The following is an 18,950-nucleotide window of genomic DNA, read 5'->3' as shown; positions in this document are numbered from 1 at the left end:
TGTGTCTAATCAGCAAAGTATGTTTGTGTAGCTGGAAGAGAGTTATGTTCAAAAAAGACCAGAGGGACAGAGCAGCGGCTCTATGGTAATATGAAAGCATTTAATAAGACTCTGGAGGGTCTTTGAATCTCCGGAGTCTTATTAAATGTATTGAAAACAAGGAAACATAGAAAAAGGGCGATTTTTTTTTGTTTTGTTGTTGTTGTTATCACCACATTTTGGTGCTAGAAGATGCTACAGATCGACGCATTTTTCTCTCAAGTCAGCTGCTTTCTTACAGTGTCGTGTCTTTTTGTTCTTCGTGCCAAGCGCTGTTAGGCCCGCTGTCCCTAGGTAGCTTCTCTGTTCTCTCCTCTCTCCCTCCCTCTGTTTGTCCTACTTACAGGAGTGGAGTCTGGTGTGCGGGAGTCAGAGTTCCAGCTACCTCTCATCTACCATCAACCTCTGCTTCATATATTCGTAGTCAATGAAGTCATCCCGTGGGTCACGGTATTCCCAATCAACAAACGTATTGTGAGTTGTAAGTGGTTCTCTTTTCTAAAACGAAATGCCTCGCAATGTTTGGGCGCACTCACCGCATTGCAGCGTCATTTTTGAATTTAATCTCCGGCTCCGTCCCACTCCCGTTGATTTCTATGCTTTATCCGTCCCGAACACGTTACCGACAGTGAAATTGACTCCCGTACCGCATTGTCACCCTCTAATGGAAAGCACAAGTGTAATGATGGTCAGATCTTGTGCCTGACTGATGGGGAAGTGATACTGGCCCAATCCCAAAGTGAGCCCTGAGAACTAAGGACTGAAGACTCAGAGACTTAATTGATCTCAGGTGCTGAGTGAGTGAGTGAGTGTGTGAGGCCACATGGGCTCAGATAGGTAGAAATGGGATTGGGAGAGCACTTCACGAGATCGCATGTTACCTTGGCAACGTTCAATACCAAAGATGTTGCTGACACTTGCCGGTTTGGGAATTTTCATTTTAAGTTGGTTGCTTTCCACACGGCCAAGGCCCAGGAGACGGCTGCCTGATTCCAAATGTTTTCTAACTCTTGTTTTACAAGCTGGACAACAGGTTGGTCTGTTCTGTGGTCATGTGTCGTGCTGTTATTTACCGTTGTAATTTCCGGATTTCCCTACGGTCTCCACGGTAAACGCCACAACGCTTTGAACTGTGGGTAATTCCCTTTGCTGAAGTCTGCGTCGATGCAGACTCACGGAAAGGGCTCGGTAAGTGTGTACTCAAACCCTCACGCCCTTTGAAATTCGACATTGGGACAACCCTAAGCCCTTACGAATTTCGCGAGAACGTTCACCAAAGTCCGTGAGTCTGTAAGTCTGGACTTTGGGATTGGGCCATCAACGAGCGTTGTGATTTACGCATCTACAGGCTATTTTTTGCCAGCTTTCCTTCCTGTTTTAGGAAGCAGCGACTGTATTGCGTTTTGCCTGTAAAACCATGTCTGTGTTCTTCATATTTATGTAGAATTATAGTTTGCTCTTCTTATGTAAAATGACAATGACACGGAGAGACGTTTGTGTCATTTTCTGTATAAGACACATAAGAGCAACTTTCCAAATCTGAAACAAGATGATGCAGCTAATATGTTTGTAATTATCTCCGCCAAGCACAAGGACGTAATGTTTTCAGTTTGGGTTTGCCTGTCCGTCGGCACGATTACAGAAAAACTACCGGAAGGTAGAAAAAAATCACAAATGCACCAAATCAAACCACCAGTAATGTGAATATTTCCACCCTGAGGAGCCGGCATGTCCTTGTGGCACACATCTGATAACATGGCTCCATTTTTACTGATCAAAGAGCATCAGATTTGGTCAAATGAAAGCTTAAAATCGCCAGAAATTGGAATGAACACACTTTGTGGACATGAGAGCAGAGAGCAGCCGAGGTTCAACACACAGCAGCTGTACTGCAACGCTAATGAGCACCCCAGGCCTATCACAAAGCGGGGGTCTGTATGTGCAGCTCTGTGGCAAACTTTAACACAGCACTGACTGCTCCTTCAAGCATTAGTATAGTTGATCCAAGTGGGATCTGAACATCTAACTCCTAGCTACATTCAGTCTTTCTGTTTGTGCTGTAAAAAATGACACAAGCTGGGGATTTCAGCTCGTTAACCACGACTCTCTGATTTACTCCGGAAAATATTTGACTGTCGTTATTTTCTGCCCCCCCAAATGAGGAAGTTTATTGAAGTTTAGTAAGAAGAGTGAAAACAATCATTTTACACACCAGAAAGTCGTCGGCTTAATCTCACTTCCCTTAAATTGCATTTGAGGTTTCTTCACTTGCCTCCCTTCCTCATAGGTTTCCACACAGCGAAATTTCGCTTCGCTCTCATTGAGGTTGAATGGAGACGAAAATCACCCTGATTGGGCGAAATGAGAGCGAATCGCCGAGGCGAGCGAAACAAAGTTGACGAAAGTTTAACTTTACTCAAATGAGGACCACTCGAGAACCAATCAGGTCCGCGTGTTTGTGTTTGGAGGCGGGAGTTACAAAAACAGTCTGACCAAGATGGCGGAGGTAATCAGCACTGTATCATGAACATTTGTATGTGATTAAATGTTTCTACACCAACATTAGTACTTGTATCAACACGAATTGTGATTTATATGACACACAAACTTAGTCAGGGCCCATTCACCACCAAATAGACCACTGTAGATGTTAGTTTAAACACTCAAACTTTTCAGCTAGCCGACAGGCTAATCGCTAGCATGTTCGGACATTGGATTTCATTGTAAAGCCTAGCCAGGCAGCTAGGCTACTTGTGCATTTGTTTGATTACATGTTTTGTTGGTGAACATTGACGCTTCTATCAACACAGATTTCACAAGCTACAATAGCAACAATAGTTTTCTAGCAAACTACCTGCTAGCTACCTATGCTACCTAGCTTCAACCCTCTCTGCTAGCTGCCTAGCAGCCGCTGTTCTGTTGCGTCTGTCTGGCGTGTTGTTTTCGCGACCACGCCCCCGAGGCAATATTTCACTGGCCGAAATTTGCTTGGTGATTCGCTGTGTGGAAACCTACCGTTAGTTGTTCCCACAGAGGAAGCATGGGAGGAAATCATGCGGAGGAGAGAGGAACGAGGACATGTGTTTTTAGAGGGACAATGTGTCCTTTCCTCTGAAGCGTCACGTTAATTCGTCAGCTGTATGGGCGGAGTCAGCGACGGCTTCCAGCTGCACGGCTTCCAGCAATGTTGTTCTCTGTGGCTCCTTCTCATGTCACTTAAATTGCCTCCTTGAGTCCTCCACTTGCCTCCCTTCCTCGCGTCTTAGTCCCTCCCACTGAGGAGGCACGGGAGAGACGCAAGGAAGTCACGGGAGGAGAGAGGAAATGAGCAAATGTGTTTTAGAGGGATGAGACGTCCTTTTGTTCTGAGCATTACATGAATTTGTCAGCTGTTTGGGGCGGAGTTAATAACGGCTTTCAGCTGCACGGCTTCCAGGAAGGCTGCTCTCGTGTTTCTTCGCCTATAGCTCCTCATTGAGCCCTCCTCGGTGATTGGTCCTCGGGGCAGAAATGAGAGCTTTGAGACGGCCTTCACCGAGGAGGGACAGAACAACTTCTGGTTCAGCCAAAGGAATCGAAGAGCTATCAAAAAAGGGTGATAAGATGAGGTGCAGCAAACCAAACAAAGAACAGAATGGTGGATGGATGCAGTAGGACCAGCTGAGAGAGACTGAGACTCCCAGGGGGGCAGTCCTTTAAGCCTTCTGTAAGCCACACCCAGATGGCCAGGTACAGACGACCTTCCCAGCTCCACCTACCCGCCCACTCCCAGTACCTGCAAACAAAGGAGCAGAACACGACAGGCAGGCAGATTGGGAGGGGTCGTCACATATCCCTCCTCCTTTTCTTGCTCCTTGGAGCAGCAAAAAGAGCTTTGAGGTCATGAAGAAGACCAGAACAATATCTGGTTTGAGCGAGGAGATATCAAATAAGAGCAGTGAGATTCAGCCATTGTCTCTCCTTATGTCTTGTATGTCAGGTTGCAGTTGCGGAGATATCTGCCCTGCTCAGCATCACATCAAGGATTGTATGTGATCTACAAAGGCCTTCCAGATTATGAAAGGAAGAGTCTTTATTTATTTATCTGTCTTTCAATCTGTCTAGGTTTTTTTGAGTGCGTTCTGGACCCACTGAGGAGGAGACAGATTAGGGCGAGATCTTTAACGGTTTACTGAAGACAAAGTCCAACAGGTTGGCAGGAGACAGGCTGGCACGGGACCAGACAAGGCGGCTGGAGAACCACTGAACACACGCTGAACAAAATACAGAAAAAACTCTTAGGTACTGGGAAAAAAAATCACAGGATCTAAAGAATGTGAAAAAGGGAGCAAACACTGGATCACAACAGAACGAGATTATTTGCCGCTGGAGTGAAGACATGATGAGTGTGCTTATATGGAGAAGGTGATTGTGGATGACTGACTCCAGCTGTGTCTCGTTGCAGCTCGTGAGGAAAAATGATGAGGAAAAAACACACTACATTTACACGTGGCCGGCTATTTTTCACCCTCTCCGTTTTCAAAAATACCATTGGTCACGCCTGTCAGTTTTCAGAAAAGTGTTCGTTTACGTGAACCTGTGTATATATGCTATCAAGAGCATGCCAAACCTGTAGGTGTAACGAGAATCTCAAGCCCACGTTAGCCAATCAGAATCCCAGAAATAGCAACAACCACAACAAATCACTACCTCTTTCTCTTTTGAACAAATATGGCGGTAGGCATCGCGTCGGCTGCCTAAACCTCCGTTTGTCTCAGTCTACATGCAAACGTGCAAACAAAGTTTTCCAAAAATCTCCACAATGGCCGGAGCTTTTAGGAAGGATCGTTTTCAGAGGCAAATTCTCCGTTTGCGTGTAAATGAAGGGCACAAACGAAGGGAAATGTCTCAGTTTTTCAGAATAACCGTGTACGTGTAAACGGGGTAACAGAAGGGAAGATGGGAGAGGAAATAGATAATAACACAAGAAAAACCAACACGTAACACAAATCTCCCTCTTGATCCAGTTCTTTGTTTCATTGATCCACTCATCCAGTTTTATATAGGGGGTGAAATATGCTTCCTCTTCAGAATAATATAGCGCCGAGCCAGCAAGGATGTAAAAGACAAAAACCTTCTGCAAGAGCCTGACAGATTGTCGTCATAGGAAACGGCAAAAATTAACCCACATGGATTGGGAGTAATAGTTAAGTTTTAAGCACTTTGTGTCTTTATGAAATGGTTTGGATTTCATTTCAACTGCACAAAAGAAACTGATAAGAAATTTGTAACATGCAGCTCATGTTTTTAGTAGTTTTTGTGCCTAAACCTCAACGTTAACGACGTATTTGAAACCGTGACCGTTCCCTTCTCTTGTTTAGATATAAGGACGGAAAACGGTACGGTTTGGAGGACTTTTTGTTCTGCATAATATGACGTCAACTCGGCAAAGTCATGTACCAAAATGATGATGCCAACTTTCTGAGTTGTTGCTCCGACTTGAGGGGGAGTTCACCTGAACTTTCCCAGTCGGGAACACATTTTCTCGATTATTCCGTAACTACATGAATGCAGCACAAAACTACCACAATGTGGCCCCCTTCATATTAGTCGTATGTCGTTTCTAACTTCCTGAATCGTAGCATGAATTCAGATGTATAGACCGAGATGTTTTACAGATTCAGAAGCTTTAAGTCAAGTTGAAACAGAAATAAAATTACAATTTTTAACCTGCAAGCTAAAGGAACTGCCTTCCCCACGCAGACTTTACTGGCTCGGAGCCGCTGTGACTAATGATGCTACCAGAGGAAGCTAAGAGGGTAAAGGTGTTCAGCACAGCCGGAATAGTCACACCTGATGCCCAAAGACTCAGAAGAGACAGAACAACCCCTGAAAGACAGGACTATAAGTTTCCTTTGTAAAAACAATTTGACTGCAATGACATCTGCTTCATGCCGAAACTTTCAAATTATTTTTATGTAAATGAGGAAATCTGAGCCTCCACGAGTGTTTAATAAACTCGTACAGTAGATTGCAGAAAAGCTCTGAATGCTTTTTAATTCAAGCTTCCCTAACCTATTATCACCCTCCTTTAACTCTCAGAAAATTGGTATTGGATTTTTGATAACAGCAGACAGACGGAGGAGTTATTATAGAGATGTCTGTCAAGGCAGGAAAGCACAAAGCAACATAAGACTGGGGTTTACACCTTTCACTATGTCATTAGGATTCTTTTTTCATCACTGATGCACAGCGACGAAAGCAAAGTTGAATGACAGGAAGTGAAGCTGCAGTTAATTGTTCGCTGCTCAGACTGTCAACATGTTAAGCCGACCGTCGGCAGAAGAGCCAGTCGGACTGATCAGTCGGCTCCCCCGAGGTCCAAAAAGTGCTTCAGAACACACCGAAGCGACGCCCACTTGACCGTACGTTCTGTGCGTGCGCGAGATGTAATACGTCTCCATAACAGCAGGCGGCGCTAATCTGTATTGTCGCCCAAAAAATTTAAATCGGCAGCTGATTGGACGAACACGCCACGTGGGTCTGGCTGCTCCCGGATTTTTCAACCGGGCATAATGGCGACTCATTCAGAATACGATCTCATATTGGACTAAAATAGTTCACCGAAACGTGTTTCTGAAAACATTTTAAGAGAGAAATAGGCCGTGCAGTTGCTGAATCTGTCTTGAAGAGCCACCATTGTGATGCCACGCGCCCCACCCTGTCAGACACACACTAATCCTAGTGGCGGACGCTGGACGGGACATTGACAAGTGCGTCGGTCTTAAACTAGCAAAGACACCTGCGTCGGGCTTTGCGCTGTGCTGCACAGGGTGCAAGATGGGTCCCTTAAGTGGAAGCTACTTTTTCCCCCTCTACCCAAGACTGTATGGCTGCAGCCTGGAGCGTCCCATCTCATGCCGTCCCGTCTTATGCCGTCCCGCCTGGTGCCGTCCCCGAGCTTCTACTTTTCAAAATAAAAGCTGGCGTCTGGAATAAATTACTTTACTACTTTAATACTTTATTTTTTTTTAAGACACTGAGTGTACCTTAAGGAAAATCACAGAAAGAAACCATCTTTGTCTGCAACCATAAATTGCTCTAGGTATAGAATTATAATATTCACTAACAAATGTCAACCAACGCTGATGCAGGTTTCATCAAATGTACGTTAACATCAGGGACACAACAATAACATCCAGAAATCAGCAAACTATATGTATGGCTAAAATTGTTACTTTAACAGTTTAAACGTTTTTCAATTGATTGCAACAAACGTGCCATAGGCGTCGATTTCGGTGTGGGGACAGTGGGGACGCGTACCTACCAGATTTCATCATGAGTCACTTTTTTTTGAAAACCTCTAGCTCAATTTAGTTAAAAAAAAGTCCATAACACATATAATTCTTGAGCGACAGATGCCCAAAAATCCAGAGCAATCTCTATCCCCACAGGGCAGGCACACACAGGCACACACAGGCACCCACACACACACACACACACACACACACACACACACACACACACACACACACACACACACACACACACACACACACACTCTGCTGCTGCGCTGGCTGCAAGCATCTCTGTTCACAACGCTGCCTGTCGGGACATTCTGCTTAACGTGGTTTAATGTACCTAAACAACGATCAATCATCACCAAATTTCTCATGGCCATATCTTATAATGAACACTTAAGCCTGTCAAAAGAACTAAACCGAAATCCAACGATTAAGTTCTCACATTAACATTTTCTTCTTCATTGGTGCCTATGGCGAGGAAAAAGCTTGTACCTAAACAATGATCAATGATCACCAAATGTCTCTCTCATATTGCTCCTCATAACCACTGAAAACTGTCAAAAAATGCCAGAAATGTGGTGATGATTGATCGTTGTTTAGGTACATTAAACCACGTTAATCTTTTTCACGTTAGGACTTATAAAGCCCCCTGCTAAAAATGTGAAGCAGAAACGCGTCAGATGTCAGATAACTTCCGTAATAATTGCACTTTGGGTTGGATTTTTTGACAGTTTTCAGTGGTTATGAGGAGCAATATGAGAGAGACATTTGGTAATCGTTGATCATTGTTTACGTACATTAAACCACGTTTTTATTCATTAGCTACAGGACAGCGTCTTTCAAACATGACCTGCTCGAAAGAGAAAAAAAAAAATGAATGCGTCATTGTACCCAGCACTTCTGGAAATGTACTTCCAAATTTGCGTCTCCCTCACCAACACATTTCAAACCAAACTGACGCCCATGAACTTACCCGTATCTCCATCTGGAAAATAATTCGATTTCGTATTTTTGACCCTCTGAACTTACCGTTGGACACGCCTCGGCATGAGACGGGACGGCATGAGACGGGACGGCTTGACAGGGGACGCTCCAGGCTGCAGCCATACCCGCCTCCCTCTACCTGCTCTACTCGCTCTACCTGCTAGTAACGTTGGACACAGCGGTCTCGAGCGAGAGAGAAAAGGGGTTAACGTTATCACACTTTCCTTTCTCCCCTCATTGGACTAAGTTTGTCGAGTATAAGTAAGTACGATGTCCTGTAGGTACGGGACGATGTTATACAGGATTTATGAATGTACGTTAGCAGTAGTAGTTAGCTAAGTGAAAGTAGGTCAAGTTGTAAAAAACTGCCCCTACCAGCATTTTCAAGGATTTCAAGCACCCGTATGAACCCTGATTATGTCAAATGTTGTGTAGTGTTGACATATTCCAGACATATAGTGTGTCTCAAATCGCGCACTTCCCTTAGTGCACTAAGGGAAGTGCACTTCGTACACTATGTACTTACTTGCATAGTGCGTAAGATTTGACGGGGGAGTGTTGTCTCAAATCGCGCACTGCCTTATGTACTTACCGGAAGTGACGATCAAAACATCGCAGTCCTCCTCCTTCTTCTTCTGTGAAATTGTGACCGGGGGATCCCAGGGCAGAGCATTCCCGCCACCTATTGTCGCCCGCGAAAATTACATTTTCTGCTTTGTTCTTCAAAATGAATGCGATTGTTTTTATTGTTGCTTGTATTTGCCCTCTGTTTTTTGCGAGAATGAGAGGATTGCGACGACGCCGTCGTGTCATCCAACTCCTTTTAGCGGAAAACATACCGGTATGTTGATATTCATACTTTGCTCTTAATTCATTTTATTTTAAAAATACCCCAAAATGACCATTATGAGTTATTATAGCAAAAGTGGAGGAATAAAATTGTGTCCAAGTGATATTAGCTAACGTTAATATAGATAGTCATATTATGTTTATATAAGAATGTTTAATTTTAATGATTGATCTATTAGCTAGCCAATTACAGTGACAATAAAGGCATAGGAAACCCAATAGACATTTAAATAGATTCTAGCTACAGTCATACAAAGTACAACGCTAAAGATAACACACCACATGAAATACATTCAATACAATTTTATTTTAAAAGATGGTCCTGTGTTAATTGTTCTACAGACTCCCAACCCCAGGCAGTACTGCCAGGTGAACAATACGGTCCCGTTGCTGGCACTGTACTTTGATGGGGAAAGCGACATGAGGGTAGACTTCAGACTCTCCAGGGGATCCTTTAACGGTCTGATGGCCATCCTCGGCACGGCGTGTGACCATGGCTGGGGACCTGTCATCGAGGCCCTCGTCTTCCTCTTTTGGCTCGCCAGCGGTACCTCTTACCGTGTTGTAGCCAGAGCCTTTGCTATGCCCCGGGCCACTGTGCACCGTGCTGTCCACAAGACCAGCAGGAAAGTCCTCTCTCTCCTCCCCCAGGTCGTTCGCCTTCCATCAGAGGAGGACTTGCCTCATGTTGGTGCAGGTTTTGCACGATTGGCCGGGTCAGCGGCCTTCAACAGGGTTGTCGGCAGCATTGATGGCTGCCATGTCCGTGTGACGCCCCCCATCGATGACGCAGCCTGTTACCTGAACAGGAAGATTTTTTATTCTGTTCAATTTCAGGCTGTGTGTGACCACACAGCCAAGTTCATTGACGTTTTCATTGGCTTCCCCGGGTCGGCTCATGATGCGAGGGTTTTAAAACACAGCCCCCTGTACTACCAGCAAAGGTACCCTCCACCCGGTTTCTGCATCATTGGGGATGGTGGCTACCCCTGCCTCAGGCAACCCATCGCCCTCATGACTCCCTACAGGCAGCCTCTATAAAACCAACTCCAGGTCCGCTTCAACGGTCACCTGTCTAGAGCGAGGTGTGTTGTGGAGAGAGCCTTTGGTATCCTGAAGACCAGATGGAGGTCCATATTTTTGAAGGCGCTGGAGGTGGATGTCCTCTATGTCCTGGAGGTCATTGCCTGCTGCACGGTCCTTCATAACATCTGCCTAAGCAATGGGGACCTGTTGGAGGCAGGGGACTATCCACAACCAGCCCCTCAAGGTGCTATCTGTGGAGCAGAGGACAGGCACAGGATGGCAATCACGTGTGTTGTACCGGACCACGATTATGCAATTTAAATGTATTGTTGTTCTGCTGTTCTTTTGTGAAATGTTCTGCTGTTCTTGTTAATCAGTTCACTAATCAGTTCAATAATCAGTTCAAAAAAATTTAAGCAATCCCAGAAATGCTTGTTACTAACTTAGCTCTGGGGAGTTTACTCCCCGGAGTCATTATGTTTTTTTTTTTCAGCCCAGCATATTTCCTTGGATTAGGGTGGCACCTAAATCATGATTGCAGCTGATGCCGTGGTCCTGATGCATGCCCTGTTACACCCTGCAGTGCCCTCCAGTGTCCTGCTACATCCTGTATCGCCCTGCAGTGCCATGAACTACTACATCTATTTCTAGTCACTGTTCCATTATCTTTACTGTGATTATTATTGCCACTCTTCATCACACCCCCATATATATATATATCGGAGGGTAACCATCACACTTTCAGAGTACAGTAATAATAGACAGATCATATTGTTATTAATTACATTTATTTATTTACAAGCTTCTCCAGCTAAGACAGGAATCGCTCCTCCCTCATACCTACCTCCCTGTCTCTCCTCTCATCCCTCTCCCTCATCTCTTTGTCTCTTCTCTCATCCCTCTCCCTCATCTCTGCGAAACGCCGTTCCTCTCTCTCAAATGCCTCACGGTGCCACCTCTCCTCTCTTTCATCTCTTGCTTCCTCTCTCTCTCTTGCCTTCTCCTCCATCTTCTTCATCTCCTGCTCATACATCAGCTCCCTCTCTTCTAATTCCTTCAGGGCCTCCACGACATCCACTCGCCTCCGTTTTGGAGTGGATGCCGTGGAAGCCCTGGCTGTGTCCCTTTCTGGGGTCACTACCGAGGGGGGTTCAACAACCGCCACGTCCTGGGATGATGAGGCAATGAGGACAGGCGGCGTTACAGACGGCCTGCCCCCAATTGCCTCATCCATCAAAGCATACCACTTCCAGGACGCAGCGGTTGCCTCACCCCCCTCAATGCTGACCCCAGTTCTGGGGCATTTCAGATCCTACGGACAACAGAAAACATTTAAATTTAGATCAAAACAAACTAAAACTAAATGCTTACATCCTTAGGGCTGATTAACTCACAATTATTCTGACAGTTAACCAACCTTGTATTTTTGTTTCAGGTTCTCCCATTTTTTTTTAAAAAAAAGGGGGGTAACCCTGTCCTTCAGCCCTCGACTTTCAATGTACGCCCTAATGAAAATACAATTTGTATGAGGCTAGCAATGTAAAATATAGGTCCACAGTACAATATATAACGATAGGAAGATATTATACACATTTACTTACTCATATCCATTCAGGGCAGCATTCCGCTTGCCCGTAAAGCTGGAGGCGTTCACCGTCCTCCACTGAATGAGGGACCTTGTGTCCTCGTCTGTCCCTAACGATTATATAAGTCAGATCAGGACAGAAACAGCACTGTTAATACGTTATAACATTACATGCATTAACGTACTGTAACATTACTGCTAATATGTAATTTATATGTACAAGATCACACATCTAACGCTAAATCTTCTACAGTGAGGACGATAGTGTGGCTAGATAGCCTCATTTTCGGCGTAATTAGAGTATTTACAGTTTGAATTTCGTCATGCCACTTATGTAACATCTACCCCAAGGTCTAATAAAGCTAACAATGGTGTCGGATTTCAATTTAACACATTTTTTTGTGAACATCAGGGGTATAGAAGTAACTTCATACTCTTTGGTTTAACTGTGCCGCTGTAAGATAGCTAGCTATGGTTAGCTAAAGCTAGCTTGATAGCACGTCAAATTACGGTACATATAAACGTTATAATTCGCGGTACAAAAATCATCACCGACTGCAAAATGACCTTAATATACATAAACAGGTGGCTTATATGTTATACAAGTATAGCAAAATGATTTTTGTCGCTGTCGCGTCTTCGGCCGCCATTATCGAAAGTTTTTTAAACTTTTGTTAGCTTCGCCCCTTCCGCTACGTAGCAAGATGGCGACCGTTGAGTGTGGAAAGTGTCCATCGGTCCACACTCAACTTTTTGAGCGTTATGAGTGCACCATCCGGGTACTTGTAGTGCACTGCATTGACCACACTTCGATGAGTGACATTTTGAGTGTACTAAAAAAGCTAGTATAAGTACAGAAGTGCGCGATTTGAGACACACCTCAAGTCTATATCCTCAACGTTCCACTTCTGGGATTGCTTCAGTGCTGCAGGAAATTCCACGGTAGGCGAATTATGAGGCCTAGGGTTTAACTGCTCCTCAGATCTCTGCAGGGTAAATCCTGACAGCTAGCTAGACTATCTGTCCAATCTGAGTTTTCTGTTGCACGACTAAAACTACTTTTGAACGTACACATGTTCCACCAAAACAAGTTCCTTCCAGAGGCTGTTTAGCAGCGACTTTCACCCAGGAAACAGGTGTTCATGTCCCGGGAGTACTACTTAAGGGGACCATTGTCTTAACCCAAACCACAATCTTATTTCTAATCTTAAATTAAAACTGTCGTTGCGGCAGGACGGTGACCTTTTGTCGGCTAAACTTAACTGCAACGGCGGCTAAAGTTTTCGTACAATGTCATACGAACCTGTTCATGAGAATGCACTGCATCAGTTGCCTTCTACAGTGTGAACTATCATAAAAGTCCCATATTGTAAAAAGTGAGATTCCCAAGTTGTTTTTTTACATTAAAGCATGTACATGTTGTAGTAGAAACACAAAATACAAGTATGAACCTGAAAATGAGCAGAATATGTTTCCTTTAAACGGGAACTATGCAGTTTTTTTTAGCTTAATTTACGTTAACTGAACAGCTTCGGAGTCATTGGAATAGTTATATGACTTTTTTTGGGTTGAATGGTGGTCGTCTTGCTCCCCCCTAGCGCCTGTGAGTGGAAAAACCACCCTTGCCACTTTGGGCCGGCGAGGTCGCGAGGCGCGGCGTGATATCAGGTCTTGCTATGTAACAAATTGCTTCACGGCACTGCACACATACCACACGCCCCAAACGGCAGACTGACCGAGCGAGGAGTCAGACACAAGTAAACGTAGGAGCTCAACCCGGTCTCACGCCAGTTCGTGAAATGGTCACGTTATTTTGATTTATTGATTCGTGTACAGGTCACGATTGTCTCGTTTTTTTGTGTACAGGTCACGATTTTCGAACATGACCATTTCATGAACTGCCACGACACTGGGCTGCTCTGGGGGACGGAACTACGGGGAAATGAAACGTAACACGCCGGCGACAACAACGGGATGGGCCGCTACACGCGGGACGCGATCCCCGGGCTCAGGGACACGAACCGTCACACGCAGGAGACGCTGACAACAACGGGACGGTTGTGGTTAGGAAGAGAACGCGTAAAGGAACTGCAACACGTGGGACGCGATCCCCGGTCTCCTGGGTGAAAGTCCTGTGTTGTTTGACCCGTCCACCCCCCCGACCAACCTCCCTGCGCGGATTTTCGCCTTATCAAAACTACTCGCTACCGTAATCATTCTGTGATCACGAAATATGCTTCCCATTGAAATAAGTTACTTTAAAATTCATGCTCGCCACACGAAAATAACGACATTAAGGTGTTCAGTACACAAATCAATAGATTCAATAACGTGACCATGAGACTGGGCTGAGGAGCTGCCAAATATCTATTCTGATGCTGTAGGGGGAGCTCTGTAGAGAAACATGCCAGCAAAAAGCAAGAAAACAGCGAAGAAAGTGAAACACAATATTGACCTTGTAGTTGAAAAAGGAGCCTCATATAAGAATGACATTTCCTCCTATGGAGTCCGTTCATTCACATTCGGAGATCGCCTATTTTGGACTGGGAAAATGGCGGATAGCGTAAACAACAACTGCTAACGTGAGTTGCTCAAAACCTTTCTTTTTAGTAAACTCTGTGTACACAAACAATGTTGTCAATGCTTTCGTTAAGGTGTAGAGCCCCTGGTGATACTTGGAGCAAAGTCTCATGTTGTGTCGAGCCTTCTTAGTGTTTTAAAAATAGCTATTTTGAGACTGGCATAAAAGTAGCACTCCCATTCAAAAGGCCATTTGACCGAAAAACGAGAATACAGTAAATCTTAAAAGTGGCGATTCCGTCCTAAATATGCTTTTAAACGTAAAGTTTGACTCGGGTACATTCACAAAAAGACCCTAGGTTGCATTTTGGCGAGAGTTACGCTTTAAGGAAAAGGTTGTGGGTGGGCAGGACAACAACGGGTTGGGTTTAGGAAAAGAGGAACAGGACGGTTACGGTTGGGTTTAGGAAACGTGATACGCGGGACACGATCCCTGGTCTCCTGGGTGAAAGTCCTGTATTGTTTGACCCATCTACCACCCTGACCAACCTCCCTGTGCAGATTTTCAGGCTTTCATACTACTCGCTAGCGTTGTCGCACTTAAAAGCTACTTCGTCATCTTCTCATTGACTTTACATTGGCATTGTTTTCCGTGGTGGCCACACGGAATTTTCAGACATTCCGTGCCACCACCACGTAATCCGCTGTTAACAGTTTGTGATCATTTCACGGAATTCTGTGAGACCAGGCTGGAACCATAACTGTTGTTTTGAATGTGTTTGTGGACAAAGTGATTGTTGTGGCACTCGATAGCTTCTAAACTTTGATAAATTAAAGCGTTGAAATTTACATTTCTCAATGCAGTAAACTCACAACTTGAACTCAATTAACACAGTTTTCTCGGTGCAGTCACACACCTGTCAGGCTCTCGGGACTAATGAAGCGGGGTCACATCAGGGTGCGTTAAACATTCAGTGTTTTCTTGCTTTCTTTCTGCTTGAATGATGTGTTTGCTCCCAGCGGTGCAGCAGCCTTAATTTGTGTTCACTCTCACTGACGGAGGTGAAAGCAAAACATCAGTGGCATATAAACAGGCTGTTGGTTCACCACCGAGCGTTTGCAGCATTTCAATTCTGCACAGTGTATCCACTAAATAAATTGTTTGAATTTTTACTCTATGTCTTATCTCACTGCTGCTTGTATGTTCTCGAGGAAAGACCATTCTGTCCCATCAACTCCTCCAAATCGTATGACGATATACCGTGGGTGTACATGCACAACAGGAAGTGGGGTATGGTCTTAAACTATTATTATTAAGTGAATAATCAGGTTATGCCAGTTCTCCCCGGGGAAGAATGGGGAGAAAATTAGGATGTAGAAATGTGAAATTCCTCACAGCAATGGAGGATTTCCAACGAGACAGAGCATGCTTGCTGTTGTCCTTTGAGATGAGCATTCACACACAGTTTCTGTGGCTGATTAAACTAGCTGTTACCAACCTGACCGGCTCCGAGTGATACACAAGACATCTCATGTAGGTCACAAACGCACAGTGTCCTCGCCATACGACTTACAACTTGTTTGGCTCATTACATCAGTAACGTTATCCAGTGTCGGGTGGAATTAGCAATCCAACTTCTTTAGCTAACTAACATTAACGTTAGCCAACGGCCACAGCGGGGGCTGCTCGGTCCCTCCACGTTTTTGCCGACAAACGTTGACCCGGAGCCCCGGAGATGGACAGTCTGTTTAGTCATCTGCCAATGTCCGCTGCTGCCTCGGCGGGGAGTAAAACAGACGCACCACAGGCTTTTTGCTGCTGATGGCCCGCCGCTGATTCGGGCATCGCTGTTATGTTGTATGGTGTCATAGCAACGACTACGACAGCGCTGACGGATTATTTTTGGTTCAAAAACCACTCCAGCAGAGTCATGGATGTATTAAGAGAGGAGTGAGGAGAGCAGTTGAAGCATGCGGAGACCGATCATAGCCCCGTTAAGGTGTATACATGCAGGGATACCCCGGTTACTGAAGGGGTTCTCTACCTCTGTTAACCAAGTTATTAGAAATCAGATTTTAACCGGGGTAAGGTGTTTACATTAAGGCATGGATACCCGACCCGAGCCCGACGCGTCCCGACGGTACCCGACGGGCCAGGTCGGGTTCGGACAGATCTTTAAGAGAGCTCATTGCGTGTGTAAAGTGGGCAGAAGAGAGATAGAGAAAGAGGAAGCAGACGTGTAGATGCGACTGAGCAGAGTTGGTGGAATAAGTTTAAGTTTTGTACACAGTGTGTGTGGTGTCCGAGATAAACTCCAGACTGAAAGCCAAGTTCATTCAACGTCTCACCAGAAACGGGATTTTAACCCCGACGTTATATAACGTCGGCCCCGGAGGTAACGAGTCTCCCCTGGTTTTCTGATCACGGTCGGAATCGAAGCAAGCAGGAAAGGTTAACACGTTGAACATTTTAACCCTTGTGTTGACTTCGGGTCACATTGGCCCGTTTTACATTTTTGTTTTATATCAGAAAATATTGGACGTAGAAATAAGCTCTGAAAATGTGTAATAGAAAAATTAAAAAAATTAAAACGTTGGAAAAAGCAAAAACAAATTGTGAAAAAGGCGTCACAAATGTTAGAAAAAAAGTGTTTTTTTCAAGGTTGAAGAGAAGACAACACAAGGGTTAAATTAAACAGCTTATTAACGTGAGCTTGTTCCCCCGTGTGCGCTGATGCGCTCATCTGTTGACATTTCCGAATGCCTTCCAGTTACTTAATAAAAGCGGACTTTTCACACAAACAAACGTACATGTATCATTAGTATGAGAAAACAAAACAAGATTTTAACTGTGTCGGGCTTGGACATAAATATCATAATGCCTGTCGGTCACGGCTCTGTCAGGCTCGGGCCGGGTTCGGACGGAAAAATTCAGCCCGATCCAGGCTCTAGTTTACATGGCATTTGAGAAATCGGGGTACTGCCTTAACTCGAATATAATCGTTTTAAACTGATCCTAACCTCAACCGTCCCGTTGTTGTGGCGTTTCATGTCCCCATTGTTGCGTGCCACAGAGACCGCGGATCATGTCCCTGCGCCCAGGGATTGCATCCCCGTGTGGCGGTCCGTCCCATTGTTGTCGGCGGCGTGTGGCATTTATTTTCCCCGTTGTGGCATTTCATTGCACTGATTGCTGGTTGTTTATTCCTCCCCTTTACAGGAGCGTTTTCAGTCCTCATATCTAAACCAGAGAACGTAACGTTGCGGTTTTAAACTTGTAACGTTGTGAAACAGTCACAGTTTGGTTAGGTTTAGGCACCAAAACGACTTAGTTAAGTTTAGAAGAGAGGGAAAACAAATCACCCTTACTGCTTTTAGACTCAATTTTTGTATAGTTTTACGAAAATGTTGGACTTAGTGTGCAAGGTTTCTCTGCGTGATTCATTTTTAGGATGATAGATGCCTGCACTAAACTACAGTTTATCACGTTTAGTCCCACAAGTGACATCTGATTTGCAGAAAGTATTTCACAGAACACCACAATCAAGCTTAATAAGCTAATTAAAGGGCTAAAGGTGTCTGTCCTACATCTTTCTGTAACAGGTTTCAGCAGTTTTTTTTTCAGTTTCAGTGTTTTATTAGCACATTGTGCTTTCAGTCTACTGGGGCAAATTGCTCAAAATACACACTAAGCAAATGCACCAACAGTTAATATGCTGTACATACAGATACTTTACAAAATGATGCTACAAGCGCAGGACATTTCACGTCACAGCAGCGTTTACAACACAACATCCAACCAGAGTTAATGGTATTAGTTCCCCCTGTGTATTTCCTGCTGTGATAAGTCAAAATGTCCCTCAACACATCAACAGCTGTATGATAGTATGAGTGACAAATCTTCTCCTACTTCGCCGTGTGAGAAACTGCCGATTCCATCAATATATAAACCACATTTCTGCGCTGAATTACCTCTGAAATTGAAAAAAACATTGTTTTGTCACGCCCACATGTCAGCCCTTAGAGTGTGACAAATAATGAAAAGCGTAGATGATATTGATGCTTTGTGCAAGTTGTTGTCATACAGAGAAGAAGTTTGAGATTGATGAAGAAGTTTGAGATTGCTGCCTGAACAAACAACTTATAGGAGTGTTTTTTTTTTTTTCTGGGGGACGACAGTCTCCCTCATTCCTCAATCAGCCCACATTCATGAAATCACACCACGACTCTTGCATCGCCCAGAGAAGAGGCAGGTGTGTGCACGGTTGGTGGTCACACACACCTTTCATTAGCACCCTGAAAACAACTCGTGCCTGGGAGATCTGGAGAGTGAGGGAGGGAGAGCGTGGCATGTAGGTGGTCCACGGATCACAGCCGCCTGAAGGGATCTCAGACTGTGAAACAGCGACGACTCCGTCTGCTCAGCTGTTCTGACATCTTGTTTAAACACAGGAGTTAATGTAAAATGCAGATCCTCGCCAATTAGCTTCCATCCCTGCTGTCTTGTTTCTGCAGGTCAAAGCCAAACTAATCAATAAAATATGTGAGGAGAATTTAAAATACACAAGTCCTCAAAGCACAACACCACCACCTCGGAGCCAAAAGAAAGTCTTTAACCTTTTCACTTTTATTTATTCATTGATTCCAACCCTTCCCTGCCAGGA

General features: G+C 44.6%; 1 protein-coding gene and 1 long non-coding RNA gene across 2 annotated transcripts in view; both read left to right on the top strand.

Moving 5' to 3' along the window:
- LOC116036403 (NLR family CARD domain-containing protein 3-like) overlaps positions 1-18,950 on the top strand; it is a 1,020,880-nt gene that overhangs the window by 624,005 nt on the left and 377,925 nt on the right. The gene's annotated exons all lie outside the window — the stretch shown is intronic.
- LOC118495509 overlaps positions 3,933-18,950 on the top strand; it is a 297,118-nt gene continuing 282,100 nt past the window's right edge. The window contains exon 1 of the long non-coding RNA XR_004897954.1: positions 3,933-3,976. This is a non-coding gene — a long non-coding RNA (uncharacterized LOC118495509). The remainder of the gene's footprint in view (positions 3,977-18,950) is intronic.

This window comes from Sander lucioperca, chromosome 7 (genome assembly GCF_008315115.2).
Source record: "Sander lucioperca isolate FBNREF2018 chromosome 7, SLUC_FBN_1.2, whole genome shotgun sequence".
Classification (NCBI taxonomy): domain Eukaryota; kingdom Metazoa; phylum Chordata; class Actinopteri; order Perciformes; family Percidae; genus Sander; species Sander lucioperca.
The sequence above is the reverse complement of the archived record's forward strand: the minus strand, read 5'-3'. Positions and strand labels throughout refer to the sequence as shown.